The sequence below is a fragment of the Aptenodytes patagonicus genome, chromosome 3, assembly GCF_965638725.1.
Source record: "Aptenodytes patagonicus chromosome 3, bAptPat1.pri.cur, whole genome shotgun sequence".
In the NCBI taxonomy this organism is placed as follows: domain Eukaryota; kingdom Metazoa; phylum Chordata; class Aves; order Sphenisciformes; family Spheniscidae; genus Aptenodytes; species Aptenodytes patagonicus.
The window spans coordinates 89,201,925-89,217,866 of NC_134951.1; the positions used below are offsets into that span (position 1 = coordinate 89,201,925).

General features: G+C 39.0%; 1 protein-coding gene across 2 annotated transcripts in view; it reads left to right on the forward strand.

Moving 5' to 3' along the window:
- The first annotated feature begins 1,177 nt into the window (after positions 1–1,177).
- The window catches only part of CHRM3 (cholinergic receptor muscarinic 3), a 201,664-nt gene continuing 186,899 nt past the window's right edge, over positions 1,178–15,942 (forward strand). The window contains exons 1-2 of one of the 2 annotated variants that reach the window (XR_012995101.1): positions 1,178–1,267; positions 2,917–4,468. The gene's annotated coding sequence lies outside the window, so the exon portion shown is untranslated. Of the gene's footprint in view, positions 1,268–2,916; positions 4,469–15,942 lie in introns of those variants that run through there. The other variant, XM_076335540.1, reaches the window with a different exon arrangement.

Genomic DNA, 15,942 nt, shown 5'->3' on the forward strand with positions numbered 1-15,942 from the left:
AACTGTGAAAGAGTGGTTCTGTAAAAAAAAAAAAAAAAAAATTTCGAGAAGCTCTGCTAAGGATTTATTGGGAGAAAACAAGATTGCTGAAATTGCTGACATCATATGTTATTCAGTGAAACTCCATCGGCTTTTACCTCAGTGCTATACAACCACTTGGCCTGGAGCCCGCCTCTCTTGCCTTTCTGCCCATCATCTGTGTTTAAAAATGCAACTTTGAGATCAGATCCTCAAATGAGCTTTGTATCACTCTGGCCTTCATGTTTAGTGAAATAGAAACAAGGAGTTAATCGGAATACGTTGCTGTTGATGGGATCATAGAATCATAGAATCATTAAGGTTGGAAAAGACCTCTAAGATCATTGAGTCCAACCGTCGACCCAACACCACCATGCCCACTAAACCATGTCCCTAAGTGCCGCATCTACACGTCTTTTAAATACTTCCAGGGATGGTGACTCAACCACTTCCCTGGGCAGCCTGTTCCAATGTTTAACCACTCTTTCAGTAAAGAAATTTTTCCTCATGTCCAATCTAAACCTCCCCGGGTGTGACTTGAGGCCAGGGATGATGGGTGTTCCTTGTTCTGCGTGCACTCCTAACCCAAGTTAGGCAGTGTACCCTGTGTTAGAGGTGTTGGCATTGTCAGCCGCCTGCTGATGCCTGTGCCGGGCTGCAGGCCCAGCCAGGCTGCCCGCTCACATGCGGCGCCTTTTCCCCGTCATGCACCTTTGTAGTTAATTTTGGTGTGTGGATTTTATGCTTTGGTGGAAAGCGCACTGTGAAGTCCTGCATAAAAGGAACAAAAAGGAAAATGAAATAGGACTTGAAAATGTTGTTTTCAGTAAAATGCTGATGCATAAAACTATCATCATTAAACAACAATGAATAAAAGATCTGAATCCTGAAAGGTCCGCTGAAAGCCAGAAAAAGGGCAAAAGAACTGCAAATGAAGTATCTGAGCAAAATACATTGGCAGTGGTTGTAAGAGAAGCTCTTGCTGGATGGTGATGGTGTGCAACAGGCTGTTTTCTAACTGTCTTAAAAAGTGTGCTTTAAAGAGCAGTGAAATTGTGTTTTAAATAAGGAACGCTCAGTTTTCACTATTTCAATGTCTGATTATGTTTTGTGTGTTTTGTTGTGTTTTTTTTAAGATCTTGATGGTTATGGCAAAATCCTTCATCAGCGTATGGTATAATGGGCTACCAGTTGGATGATTTACAGTCATCTGAAACATGATATATACTTCTCCTCTTCTTTGTCCATGGTAAGTCTTGTTCCTGCACATACTTATTAAACACTTGACTTCAGAGAAGGAACTAAAAGTTTGCAGTGACCTGCATTGGATGTCGTTCCCATTGTTTTCATATGGACTAGCCTAGAGTTGTTAATTTACTGAATACGAAAAAAATAGTTCTTTTTCTTAAGCTGTTTGAGGATGTTTTAAAAACTTAAAAAAAAAAACCATACAAAATTTTTCTCTCTTTTGGATGATTTTAGATCTGTGCAAAGATCCTGATACATAGCTTGAAATGCTATCTTTCCCTTCAGATTGAAAGCATCTTCACCTCTGTGTGGAGCGTCTTAGTTCAAATTAGATGCCAGCCTAACGTTCTTTTTGGTATCACACATACCGCAATGTATTTAAGAACAAAATAACTGTAACTATGTTACAAATATAATTCAAAACAACAGGGAAAAAAATAAATTTGAGAAAATATTTAGAAAGAAGTTTTCAGTTTTATTTTTGCACTGCTTCTATGTTTTGTGCCTACAATTAATCTGATTATAGTATCCGTGAGCAATGTTAAGTATTGTATAAACAATAATATTAAAAGCAAGACTCCTCATAGTATAACTGAACTATCACTTCTGATTTACAGTGTCCAGACATGCAATAATGAGATCCAAAGCACTAGTTGTTCATTTGGCTAAACGCATTGACAAACCAAATTTGGATATCAAAATGTTCCACTGACTGCTCTTTAACACACCAGAAATAGCAGCCCAGACTCCTGTCCAAATATCAGGTTAAGCATTTGAGTTTCTAATCCCCACTCTTTTGCTCTTCTCCATTTTAAGGGTTTTGACACGGCTCTTATGCCAAATTTGTTTGAATAGTACTGAATTTTCTGGAATAGTTGCTTAGCCATTGTTAAAACCTGTCTGTAAATGTTCGTTACCTTAAGTCTGTGTCTAGGGTTCAAGTTAGAAAAGATATGACATGCCAGCGTGAAAGGTATCTTTCCTTTTCTATTCCCGTTCCAGATTTCAGAGTCCTTAGAAGCATGCAGAAGTAGTGAGAAAAGCAGAGAGATGCAAGCATTGAGAATAGAAGAGGCAAATTAATGGCATTAGTCAAAGCCATTCTTATGATACGCTTAGTACTGTAATGAACTAAGACAGAAGCAATACAGTTTCCAGAGGTATGTTTGCACTTGATAATGGAGGGATGTGTTTAAATATCTCATATAAATGGATAGAGAGATTTACCAGCAAAACTGGTTACTATTATTTTGGGTGGAAGTAGGTATTTACACAGTGAAATGGACAGACGTATAGCACATCTTTCTCATCCTTTGGAGGGCATCTTCTGCCTGCATCTCTGTTACCAGTTTCAGCTGGCTTTGCATTTCAAATGATGTGTCTTCCAGGTGCTAACCATACAACTCTGAAACCAGGGAGCCAGATAAATAGCAAAGAAAACATCACCTCAGTTGTTTCTGCTGGCAAATTATTGAGGGAGAAAAAAAAAAGATATTATTTGATGGGTTATCTAGCACCTGTTGATTCTGCGAGGCAGTTCCCTGGGTATTCATTGAGTTCTGCATTGTTCCCTAACCAGGCTTTTTGTTTGCCGAATTAGCCGATTTGCTTCAAAGACTTGACCTTTTCTTTTCTCCTCTTCCTTATCAGCAATGTGCCATACATTTCTGAGCCTGTTTTTGCATCCTGAGTGTTCACTGATTCATGATGAAATAAGGACTTTGTGACAGGTCTGGTGGAAGAACTAACTTCTTTAAAGAGAGAAAAGGATGTCTATCGCATATGTGTAAACACTGTGGGATTTTGTCTCCTTTTCCAGAGGTCTGCTGCACCACATTTTACTGCATTTATTCCCTGTGTCCACCAGCATGAGAACACGATCAAGTCCACAATGTTTTCTTTGTGGCCAAACGAAAAAGAAAAAAATAGTGTGATGATGTCTTAAATTGTTTAAGAAATGCTGTTTTACGTTGCGCTGACAATTTAAAAAACACTGCTTGCTTTGGCAGTCTTATTTGTCAGAATTGTTCCTCTTTGCAGACAAACTCTTCAAGCAAAGACGACGTGTGTGTGAAAGGGCATCTTCATTCCCCCCCTCGCTGTTGTATCCACTCAAGACTCACGTAGGCTCTCAAAAGCCCAGTGAGTTACCCCACTGCTTTCTAACCAGATTAAAGCTAAGGTGGACATCAGGAAGTAAACTGAATGTCACCACACGTGATGTGAAACCTAGCGGATTTTCTACCCTTACTACAGTAGCTTGTGGAATGATATCTGGGGGCTAAATAAGCCTTACCTGTCAAATCGAAATCCTACAAGAGGGGAAATGGTATTCGAAACAGTAATATACATTTAGAACCTGTAAATTAATAATGATGATGATAATAGTTCCAGTTTGTTCCCAAATCCTATACTCCATTAGCTAGACCAGGGAAACCTACTGCAGAAAGATACGTTAAGATGATGAAGTCGGTCTTTTAGAGGAGATGGTGGGATATGAGAAGAACTTTTGTGAAAGGGAAATGGAATCTCTTACAAGGAAGGACTACTGGAAATACAAAATTGTACATCAGTCTGTAGTTATTGAGTGTCTTCTGTATCTTCATTCGGCATTGGACCAGCTGATATCAACTTTGGCATTTTTTTGTAGCTGGAAAGCAGTCAACTCCACTGAGATAAAATGAAAAGAAAAAAACCCCCAAACCAAACAACAACAACAATAAAAAGTGGAAAATCTTGATTGTCTCCTATGTATTGAGAAACTTCATATGGTGATTTAATATCGAACAGATTCTTTTAAAGAAATTGAATATGTAAAGTCAGCACAGGATGACAAAGAAGCTATAAAGAGCAGAAGCCAGGTGCTGTTTAGGAGACATTTATGATAACTGAAAAGATAATATGTAAAACATTAAAGGTCAGGACATCTACAAACAAGATAAGTGGTTCAGACCATATGTTAAGGTATAAGAGTAACGAAGGAATTTTTAGTACATAATCGCATCAACTTACTTGGAAGGCACACTTAAGTCTAGGAAGCTCAATAAAAAAACTGTAGCAGGTATCCCAAAGTCCTGATACTTACCAGCTGTATTGTCTGAGTGTTATACAGTATAGACAATAACTTGTAGGGACAACATCAGCAACTGCTATGTAGTGTTACAGTTCTATTACCTGATTTAAAAAATAATAAAAAAAAAAAAAGCAACAAGAAGAAAACATGGAGACAGTCTAGCCCTGGATCTCAATTTCTCAACTCAAAACAATCTGTCAAAACCATGTACTGAAACCTCCTATACCAACACTAAGTAATGGAAAGCTTGCATTTTGGATGTTTCTGCTTCTGAACTCTTGTTTCAGCCTCTTTGTGCTAACGGCTCATCACAGTTTACAGATAGTGTTGTAACCGAAGTGCTCCATTTTAACTGTAAATCATCATTAATAAGTATTAAAAACAATCAATTTTTATTTCTATTGTTTTCTCCTTCTTGTGGAAATTCAGGGTTCTCTAGACTGCCACTGATTTTGCTTAGAGCGTTGCTCTGTCAGAGTTCACACAGATGCATTTGGTGAATCTGGGTCCGTCCTGCCATGCCACCTGCTAGCCAGACTGTCCAAACACATCACGGGCTTCGTTTGGGTGCCAGAATAAATGGCATAGCAGGTACACTGAGAGAATCAATATGAAGCATGCATTATTTATTGAAGTAATCACGATCCTGCTGCGATATATCCTGAACTGAGATGCCTGCAGCTAATAAACAGAAACAAAGGAATAACTGTTAGTGTTTGTCTTGAAAATTTCTGGTTTGGGTGAATTTAAACTAGGTTTTTCATGCTGCCTCAGTACATTCAATAAAGTAAGAGCTCCCCTTTGCCCTTTTACTTTCATTTCCACACACTTCTGTGTACTTCATTTTCAAGCTGATACTGTGATCCAGAAGGACTACACTATGTCAAGAGTCTTGAATAAATTATGCCACAGAAGCTTCAAAAGCTACAGAGAAACTGGCCTCAGAGTTAGGTATTGGTTAAAAGAAGGCTCAGTAACCTAAGAGGCATTGCTGCTGATGGCTGTCTACTAATGATTTTCCATTAGTAGGGAATCTTGACTAATGATTCTCTATCAGCATGTCCTGATCGATGCGCTAGTCAACGGATCGGTGTGTCATTTTATTTCCTCTTAAAGAGTGTCCTTCTAATGTGAGTGTGATAGGATCTGGCTTTAAATGAACTGCTGCAAGCAATTTCTTTATCTGAAAGGAGACAGGAAAATATTTTCACTTTCTATAGGTTAGAATTTGTGCATAGTTTTCTGCTGAATTCATAAATTATTTCTGCCAAGTGACTACCTCTGTGGGCTTTTTGCATTTAAAAAAAAATAGTAAATGAGTAAAGATGCTTGGAATGAGAAGAGGCTCTGTGGTAACGTTACTGTTGTGTTTAAATTCTATACTCTTTAAATGCACCAGGCTCTTAAAGAAAGTGCTGGGTTTAAAGCTCCAGCAAACTTGCTTGAAAATATATCCAGTTAATTAATATTTAATTTTTAGCCTTTCTACTGTGCTAATGTAAAAAAGCAATAGCAGCCATTTTCTACAAAAGACTAAGGGCTTGCCAGTTTTGTTAGGGTAAAAAAAAGCCACATGCAAATACTAGTAAACCGAGTATTTGTTTTTGTCCTTAGAATCTTAATCTAGGGTTTTTTTCTCATTAACAATTAGCGATATAAGAATATACTGCGAGTGCTTCAGATCTGGTTTTTTTATTCTCCTGCTATGAACGTGAAGTTTCCAATGGAAAACCAAGATGCAGTACAGAACTATCCAACCCATTATCAGTTTGATAGGGGAGGATCCTGGAAAGCTGGAAGGGTTTCAATGGCGTGCGATCTAAGAGAGCCATATCAGTGATCAACTGTCTTTGGTGCCCTAGCAGCACCAGCTCCTTCCCTCAAAGTTAGACCTTGTTGAGCTGCAGGAAACTGCAACTAACTCAGTGAGAGATCTTTCTGAAGGGAGAGGTGGCTTTATTTTAGATAATCCATAATCGAGTTGATTTTGCCCATTTGTGTTCTCACACTGGCATGCTCACAGCACTGAAATACATGTCCAGGTGATCTGGCCAGCATCACTTGTGTGCAAGTCTGGAGGCCAGGAGATACTAGCAGTTGCATCCTCACCACCTCTCTTGGGTTCCCCTTGGTTGGTGGTGACAGATGAGTTTTGGGGAAGCTCTTTTATATGGTGTAGGACCCAATGATTGCTATATTTTGATCGTTCGCTTCATAATTTTGCTTACTTCAGTCTCTGTAAGTGTTAGGCAAATCTTCTGCCCAGTGCTTGCGTGTTCTCCTTTCATGTTTCTCAGGGTGTCTGGGCTGGCAGGAGGAGGCACGTGGCATCGCCACATGTGGTGTCACCTCTCCTACCTGCTTACACTTCTGACCCGCACAGCACCCTCGTTTACAGTATAATTAATTACACAGTTTTAATTTTGGATACCTAACTTGAGAAAATATGCTAAATGCTTACTGTGAAAATTGAGGACCTTAAAGTTACCTAGGATTAAGCACCCAAAAATGTGCCTAGAAAATGGAGCTTTGTTTCTTTTTAAGAAAAACTAAATATATCCGTCTCCTGTTTGGTGGACATTGACTGCTGGAGGCAGATGGTGCTTCCCGTATCCCTGAGAAGCCTGAGTTTGATAACTCCTGGAGTTTCTCACAGAAAGCATTCAATAGGGACTTCTGGGGGGGGGGGGAGGGGGGAAGTATGCTGCTTAGAGCAATCAGTAATTTCTTCTTTGTTCTTTTATAGTTAGCAGGCAGAGTTCCTTTCTGAATGCTTATTATTTCGGAGGTTTTGGAGGTTTATGTTACATAAATATACATGTTGGGACTCAATTTTTATATGAGCATAATTCTGAAATAAACAAGATAATATTGAGATATTTTAAAAGCTATGTGGCCCCAACTGTGGGAGAGGAAAGCAGGCCTTTGATAATCAGAGTAAATAATATTAAAAAAAAAAAAAGTGTTTTTAAAGAGACTGAATTACTTTTTTTTTTTTCTTCTCCCCAATCATCTAAATAATTAGAATACTCATGAGTATTTATAAAACCCAGGGACATGCTGGCTGTAAGGCCCTTAGGAGGTCTCCTCCCACTCCAAGCAGGACCATCGCCCCATCTGCCCTTGACGGGGGTGGCTGCCCATCCCCTCCGCTCCTGGTCCCTACTCACACCGGGGGTTATTCTGTGTCACAAACCCACCTTGGCACCTGGGGAACGTCATGAGGTTTCTGTCGGCCCAAACCTCAAGAGTATAAAGGTCTTTCCAGCTAGAGAGTCTGCCATCAGCCATGTCAGTGCTCCTCCTAACTTACTGTCGGTTCTGTATTTGCCAGTGGGACCTCTTTGGCAACCAGCAGGTCACTGATGAAACCATTGAACAATATAGGCCACTGAAATTTACCTTTACAATGAGGCATGTATTCATTTTTAATTTTATTTTTAATTATTCTCAACATACCAGTATTATCGTATAAGTTACCCAATAGCAGAGAACTGTGATAAGGACATGTGCCCGAATTAAGCATAATCGTTTTAAGACTCATTCAAAAAGAAGCTTCGCAAAGCACAACGTAGAAAGCAGGTAAGAATCACTGCAGTTCTGTGACTTGCAACTGATCAAATGCATATAGTATCTGTATCTCCTCTAACTTTGATTATTCTCTTAGCCAGCATCAGCAATAGGAGAAATGGGGAAAAGGGGAAACTGGTAGAAAAGACATAGCTTCTGAAAAGCAATTTAAATTTCTCAGCTCAGGGAAACAAAATATAGGCTGCTGAAGGAACTAATGAAGTGCTTGAGAAGGGGAGGAATGAGATTCGTAAGTTTAATTCATGCTGTTACAGCAGGCATCCACAGTTTAATTCTGCATTCATTGCTTTTAGATGAGCTCTATATTAAATCTGAGTAAATTTATTCAGAAATTTAGATAAGACTTTTTTTTTCCCCCCCTTTTACTGTTGTCAATAAAAGCATCTAGATATCGGCAGTTTGTTAGCTTGGAGAGAACTATCTTGTTGAGATCAGAACTGTTGCTAGAAAACTAGACCAGTGCAGATTTTTACGAGTAGATCAGTCATACTTTCTGATAGAATAACTACTAATATCTACGTTGTAGATAACGTTCACCTTTTCAGACTCCCTGGTTACACTGAAATGCTATTGGATACCCTTCTTTACCAAAGAATTAACAAAGTTGGAGTAAACCGGCATAAAATCCTCAAAACTTTAAGGAGTGTCTTTTGTGGAGTTGCTTTTGACAAAAGCAACTTAATCTTTAATATCCTTCTCTGTTAAGTTTAATGCCTGCTTTTCGTAAAACCGTGTCACACTTCCCCTTGTCAGCTTTCCTCTCATTTTATTTCCCTTTGTATTATACTGTTTTCTCCAGCTTTACATAACGTCTTTTGACTGCATTTTATGTCAGTTGAGTGCATTTTACAGTGGTTTTTAGCAACTAATTTGTGCTATAAATTTCTGTGGGTAAGCATTTCTCTTGGCAAATTTTATTTTTTCTGCTAAATTATTTGCTTAAATGCTGCAGTGAATAGAATTGGTATCAAAAGTAGTTCTTTGTCATGTTAGTATTAAGGAAATAATAATTTAGATTCATCAGAATACTGATTTTGAATAATTGGTACCACTGGCTTAGTGAGACATGATATTTATTATTCTAAGCATTAATATATGCTGTTATATCTCAGTGTTAATTTGCTGTATGTCATTAACTGATGTCTTTGTGTGGTGTGTATGTATACGTATATAGATGTGCACATATATAAAAAGAGTAAAGAATAGTTTAAATTATACAGAGACACTTAAAAAAGAAGTTGTTTGGGGGGAAAAAAGAGGATAATCTTTTTGGGAGAGATGAGCAAACTTGGAAAATAATTTATTTCATTTAAAATAAAACCTATACTTTTTTTTTTTTAAATTGCATGCTTTATCTGTGTTCTGAATCCATTACTGTGCATCTCTTATTACGCAGATCTTTATAATGAAGGTAGGATTCATCTGGTGTCTCTCAGTTGTCAATGGGGAGAGGCAGGCAACTCCAGAAGGCAATTCTCTCTTACATCTGTCTTAGATACTTATCTTGGAAGGGGATATATTACCCTCTGGAGTTGGCTGTGCATGCAATACTGTTATTTCCTATTTTAGAAGCGGGACAAGATAAGCACGAAGAGCTCAATGCTTCCTATAGTTCTTTTTATTTTGTTGGAGCTATAGCAATTACATCTCTGGAGTGACTGTGCTTGTTCAAGTGGATTCCGCATTTTAAGTACACAAAGGCACTCTCAAAAGGATAGAAACTTTCAGGCTGGAGGATACAGTACTTTAAGCACTGTCATTATGTAGCACAGTAAAAAAAAAGTCTTGAATTATGTTAGCATTTAATCCAAATCGGTGGGGTTCTTCAGATCTTTTCTTTGATGGTTCGACGTTCACAGAAATAACACACTTGACATGTTGTATTCTACCTGCCTCCTTTTTATATATAAGCAGAACGTTAAATTTATTAAAACTAGGAGTTTGAAAAAAAAAAAAAAAGATCGGGAGAAGCAAGACTTTTTGAACTATTTTCTACTTTTTCTATTTGTTACTGGAAAAGAGTAATGTATATCAATAATATTCATTTAACTAGTTTGTGCAATATAATTTCTCTTATATTGAATCCTGTGTCACCTCTTTTCTCGAAAGTCTTCGTCCTTATTTTATTGTTGTTTTTTTACTATTTTTTTCTGTTTTGGACAAGCTTGTGCTGCTCATTGCCTTTCTTGTTGCCTATACTAGCTGAACTAATAAAAATCTTTGCCTCTGTTAGATTCTTTTGCCTTACACAGGATCAACTGTAAAAATACAGCGATGCTTCAGTGTGGTGTCATGCCCATGTTTACTCACTACAGTAGCTTTTTTCCAAATACTTGTTAATTCTAGTGTCTTTGCCATGTCCTCTCTTTGGCAAGAGCTTTACTGGTTTAACATGTTTACTCACCTGTGGGTTTCCATGGATTAGACAGTCTTCATCTCCTCTCCTAAGTGAAATGGGTGTTGTGGTGGTCTGTTAAACAGTCAGTGTTTCACCACAGCAGTGCAGGCATTTTAGTGGTATGGAAATTATTTCCCATTGGAGAATATATAGCTTTATTCAGGACTTAATACTTACAGTCTGAGTTTCATCTTCAGCCAAGTGAAGTTAACGGCTTGACTCTGCGTTATACAAGACCTTCTTGTATAGTGCTAATTAATCAACGCCATGCATTAAAGCTGAAACCTTTTGGATAAGAAATAACAGCAAGGTTTCAACCGTTTGTACTAATAAAAGAAAATGTGCCATTTGGGGTTATCCTGACCAGATTTCAGCTTGTATTACATCCTGCGTAATAACCTTCTTGCTACATTTCAATTACATAGCCTGCCGTTCTTTAATTCTTCCTCTAAGCTGTTTTGTCGCTTGGCACAGTTGAGCAGCTGCTGTGTTCCCTCCTCCAGGTGGCTTCGCTTCAAATGCCTGGAAAAAAATGATTCCACTTAGAAATAGGTAACACCACAGTAACATATAAGAGGTATTTAAAGTATCTCATGGTCCAGTTTTTCCTGCCTGAAGGATTGTTGATATTTTGGCTTTACTACATTAGAAGAAGGAGAGAGCATTTTTCATGTTAGGAAAATCATTTAATTGCTTTATAGGCTGCCCAGCTACGTAGCTATCAAAGAGCGGCTGAAGGCTTTTGAGAGGGGATTTGTGGATGTGATTATAGTCAGGGGAGAGGAGGGAAGTGAAGGATCTGCCTCAAAGTGGTGAATCCTGTGAGAATTGAGGCATCAGACAACCTTTCCAACAAGAGCCTGAAGCAACAACTTAGCATCTACAGCAGGTGATGCCGATGAGTCTGAAAAGCTCAGATTAAATGAATGCAGGTGTTGGTGTTAGAAAATCAGGTCTCTAAAGAATAGTGCTAGTTACTATCAAGGGATTGTTCTTGCCAAAAGAAGTTTGGAGGTAATTTAAATTCCAGTGCAACTCGACTTTGTGTTGACTCCAAGCAAGGTCATAAAATAGTCATGCATATGATTTAGTTCTGAATGTGAGTCAGCTATGGCGTAGGAATACTCTTAGACTTCTTTTGTTTGGAAAATGTACATACTTGAGCTGATTCTAGCACAAGCTCACCGTATTTGTTAAAGATCTAGTACAAATTTTTAAAACCAGAAGAACTAGAGCCTAACTGAGGAGAAACGTTTCAAAATAGATTTCTTTTTTTTTTTAATGAGGAGTTTGCCAGTTCTCTGTCCTGTGCACAATAAGGAAGAACAGCTCTTTCAAATAAATCAATAAATATAAACCTTGGAGTGTATGTAGAGGGCACTATTTAAATCCTTTTCAAGTATATTAACATTGTGAATAAGTAAGATGGTTTATTCTTAAAAAAAAAGTGTTCTTGCAAGATGTAGGAACTTCTTGTCCATTGTGTTTGGGTGTAATCTAGTTGGACAAGAGAGACAGAGAACCTTTGGCCAGTTTTTAAAGGATGTGGCTTTGGGAAGGGGTGACTTCATTTCTGTGTTTAGAATGGACATGGTGACTCCACGTGGGGCAATGTTGTCCGGTGCTTCCAGCTTTTTGTGGGTGACGCAGATGAGAGAAAGTAGGAGCTTGTAACTCTGATGCTATCCATGGAGGGCTGCGTGCATCCTCTGCCATTATGTATGTCTATAAACCTGAGCCATTTATAAGATAAGGGCTAATTCAGCTGTTCCCGAAGAGTCACTGTTATTTCAGAGGATAAATGCTGTCATATTATCATCACTTCACTGAGTATTATGAGACTGCTAACATCGACTTCCCCTCTATTTCGTTAAAGAAAGCTATAAACCTTGCTTGTAAGCAGTGTTTTGCACAGATGCTTCCATACTACATTTCTGTGAGCCGTATCATTGTTGACAGAGTTTTTTATTATGTTTGACTCTTATTTTTGCTCCTAGTGTTCTATGAACTTTGGATTGAATTCATGATTATAAGGTGTCTGATTACTGATAAGCTCCTAACTATTTGAAGAACTGAAATAAAGCTCTTTTACTTTGCCTCTGCCTCTCCTCTCCCTTTCCTTAAATTAGTCATGTAGGAGAAGAAAGCCAAAGCAAGACACCGATATTAATGTACAAAGAAATTTGTCATAATCTGGTTATGCTGTTACTAAGAATGCTTTAACTTGTCAAAGGTACGTGATACAATGCACTTAAAAAGCTACCTGCGCTCAGCCTGAACTAAATTATTGGAATAATGGGACACTTCTCAAACTTGATGGACTATATAACTATATTATTTTTTTTCAAATACTTTCATTAATCCTTAAGGTTTCAGTTTACTGATGTGATAGGTGACAAATCAACTAAGTGGAGAAATGTTTTTGTGACGGCATGATTAGCCATCCCAGCCAGGAACAGCACGGAACCACCAGACTTGAGAAGGGCTCGTTTGGCACTGAAGCTGAATGTGCTCCCCCTTTCCCTCCTCCCCCGTGTCTGACCCCCAGGCAGCATAGATGTGTCCTGGTTTAACCTCAGCTGGCAACTGAGCACCACACAGCACTGTACCAGCTACTAGGAAGAAAATTAACTCTGTCCCAGCTGAAAACAGGACAAGATGTCACTAACTTCCAGCAACATTTTGCCTGTCCCCACCAGTTCTTAGGAACTGGGAGATTCCAGGAAGTTTTTGAAAACGGAGTTTTTTGTAAGTTTCCCAAACTCATGTTAACGTTTTCCAGCATCCCAAAATAAGGTTAAATTCTGTGAATACTTTTTTTTCCCCACTAACTAAATCCGTGCTGCTTTTCCAAGAAATTAATTTTAAAACTATTTTGTTTTTCCCAAAGGGGAATTTTGTGTTATGCCAATTAAAAACAATAAACGTCGCCTTTCTTCATTTAATATCAGTAGCGATTCCAGTGTAACTAACCCATTATCCATAACTAGCTGTTACAGTGTGGGTCTTCATGTGCCACCCAGTTTATGTGAGGAATTGCACCAAGCATAAGAAGTAAGAGCTTCAAAATTCCTCTACTGTGGCAAAATAATTTTGCTCCCAAACGTACGAGCGTCTGTTGGCTGTAACCCAGTTCATTTCTGCAGAGATCATACTCCCCTGACTCAACTGAGAGGACGGTGGTTGCTATGCCCTGGCACAAGCTCATTAGGAAAAGCCTGTCATTGCTTCACAGGGTCTCGAGGTGGAGGAAAATGGAAGGGACAGGCATTCCGGGAAACAAAAGGCAAGGATAAACCAAGTCTGGCCATCTTGACAGCAATAGCTAACATTGAGGTTTCAAAGGGAAGCCTCATGGCAGAGTGTTGTTTCATGACTTTGGGACTTGCTGCTGTTCAGACGTGAAATAGTGCAGTTAAGAAAATTATTTACAAGTTAGAGAAGCAGACTTTTCCAGGAGGTTACTTCACTTCTGTGATATCCACAGGAAGTTTGTCAGAGCTCTTTTGCGGTCTCTTAAAGTTCTGCAGATCCCTGAGATCTGGGCAAAACATGTGTCTCGTGGCCTACCGTGATGAGTGATAAACTAGCGTTATGTCTATGTTTTCACTGCAGTTGTGGGGCTTGTCCTCTACTTACGGAGCATATGGGTAAATTAAAATTCATAATCCAGGAAAAGAATAGGTGAGGTTAATTTGAGACATCTGTGACATGGTGGGAAAAGACGAGCAAGTCAGTTCAGTAGCTAGTTTATGTGCTCTTCCACATATTGGAGGTATAAAGACAATAGAGAAGAAATCAGGAATAATGGGGGGGGGGGGGGCGGAGGGGCATTGCAAAGAGAAAGAAAAAGTGCATATGTAGTTTGAAATAAAATATCTGTTTGTTTGGAAAAGTGGGAAAGTTTCTGCTGTTCAAGGCTTTCTGCTACTTGCCTCTCAGGGTGGGAGTGCTTCTTTGGAAATCTCTTCCTTAGAAAGTAGGTCAAGCAGCTTCTGTCACCGTGTTGTTTTGTTTATGAGGGAAAGGGCAAAATGGAAATAATTTACTAGCAATGCTTGAGAACTGTCGGCATCTACTCCTTGACAGAGTGCAGATGACAGTAAGTGGCGTGTACTTAGGGTACAAGTTAAATTAGCAGTATTAATTAGCTGAGCTCTCTGTTTATTGTTTTTCCAGCTGTGAGTCTTTTCTAGACACATCTTGTGGGTCACACAAAATATAATCAAAGCTGTGGACTCTACTGTATGTATATTTACTTACCTCTGTTTTACAATCTACTTGTTCAAATGTGCAAATTGCTCTGACTAACTCTGCTTGGTTAATCTGGCCCAGAGTAGTGGTGTTTGTGTCAACTTTTTTGTGCTTCAACATGGAGACTTTATCATTCAATTTAATTTGAAAACTGAAAAGTATGTGGACTAATATTGACTGGTACAGGAGTGATTTTCAGGACTTTAAACGGAGGAGAAACTGGCAGTGTATCAAACTTACAATCTGTAAATTCATCAAATTTAGATCAAGTGGAATGTAGAGATATTTTTGAATTATGCAGCTATTCAGCTTTTTCTTTAGTAAAAGCCTGTAAAAATGTTCCTTATAATTTGGTCTTTGAACCACGTCTAGTTTGATCTAGGATAATGACCCTTTTAGTAGGGTCAGGAGAGCAGTTACTAACCTTAGTAAGGTGGTTTGGACTGTCTCATTCAGTTAAAAATGTTTGGATGTAACCTTTATTTCTGGAAATGAACTCTTCTCACATTGCTTGCAGAAGAAATTACAGCAACGTGTAGTGGAAGGTACGATACGATATAACATCTAGCACTTGCTTGGGTCCGCATGTGCTGAAATCTCTGCCTGTCCCAGCACTAGCTAAATGAAAGCTGTTGGTTTCACCGTGCATCGACTATGATGGTGACATGGGTGGTTAGCTTTCCTCAGCCGACCATCTCCTTGCTTTTCTTCAGAGGTCGGGATCAGCTCTCTGCTGGTATGCCTGCCCAAAATCTGATCCCGGGCTGCAGCGACAGGTACAGCTGTGTCACCCAGCAGGGGTAGCAGGACGCGAAGCCAGTCCTGAGCTGTGCGATGCCAGTGTAGCTTCATGCAGCACTCCAACAAAAGAGGTTAAACGGTGCCTGGAGGGCATGATTTGTAACCTGGCTTTCTGCAGGGGGGTACTGGGCTACCGGCTACGTCTCCCAAGCGCTGGCAGGTGTAGTGCAGAGGGGACATTATCCAGGCTTAGCACTGCTTTGCAGTGCAGTTCCCATCCCCCTGTTTGCCAACAGCAACTGATTGCTTGTGTCCCTCGCTTGTTCATTCAGAGCCCTCCCTTGTTGGTGGGAAAGGGGCAAAATTTTCAGTGGTAACAGTGGAATAGTTACTTCAAGTATTCTTTGTAAGTCCTGATTGGGCTTGGTTTTGTTTCCTATTTGTATTTAGCGATTTGGCGAAATAATGATCAAATTGATGTCCAAATGAGGTTTACAGTGGGCTTCAATAGGAATAGAAGTTTACCCCTTTTTTTTTAATGGACCTTTTCAATATTTACTTAGTTCTGTAGGAGGACATGAATAAGCTCTGATGACTTGGTTAAGTCTCTGCTTTATCT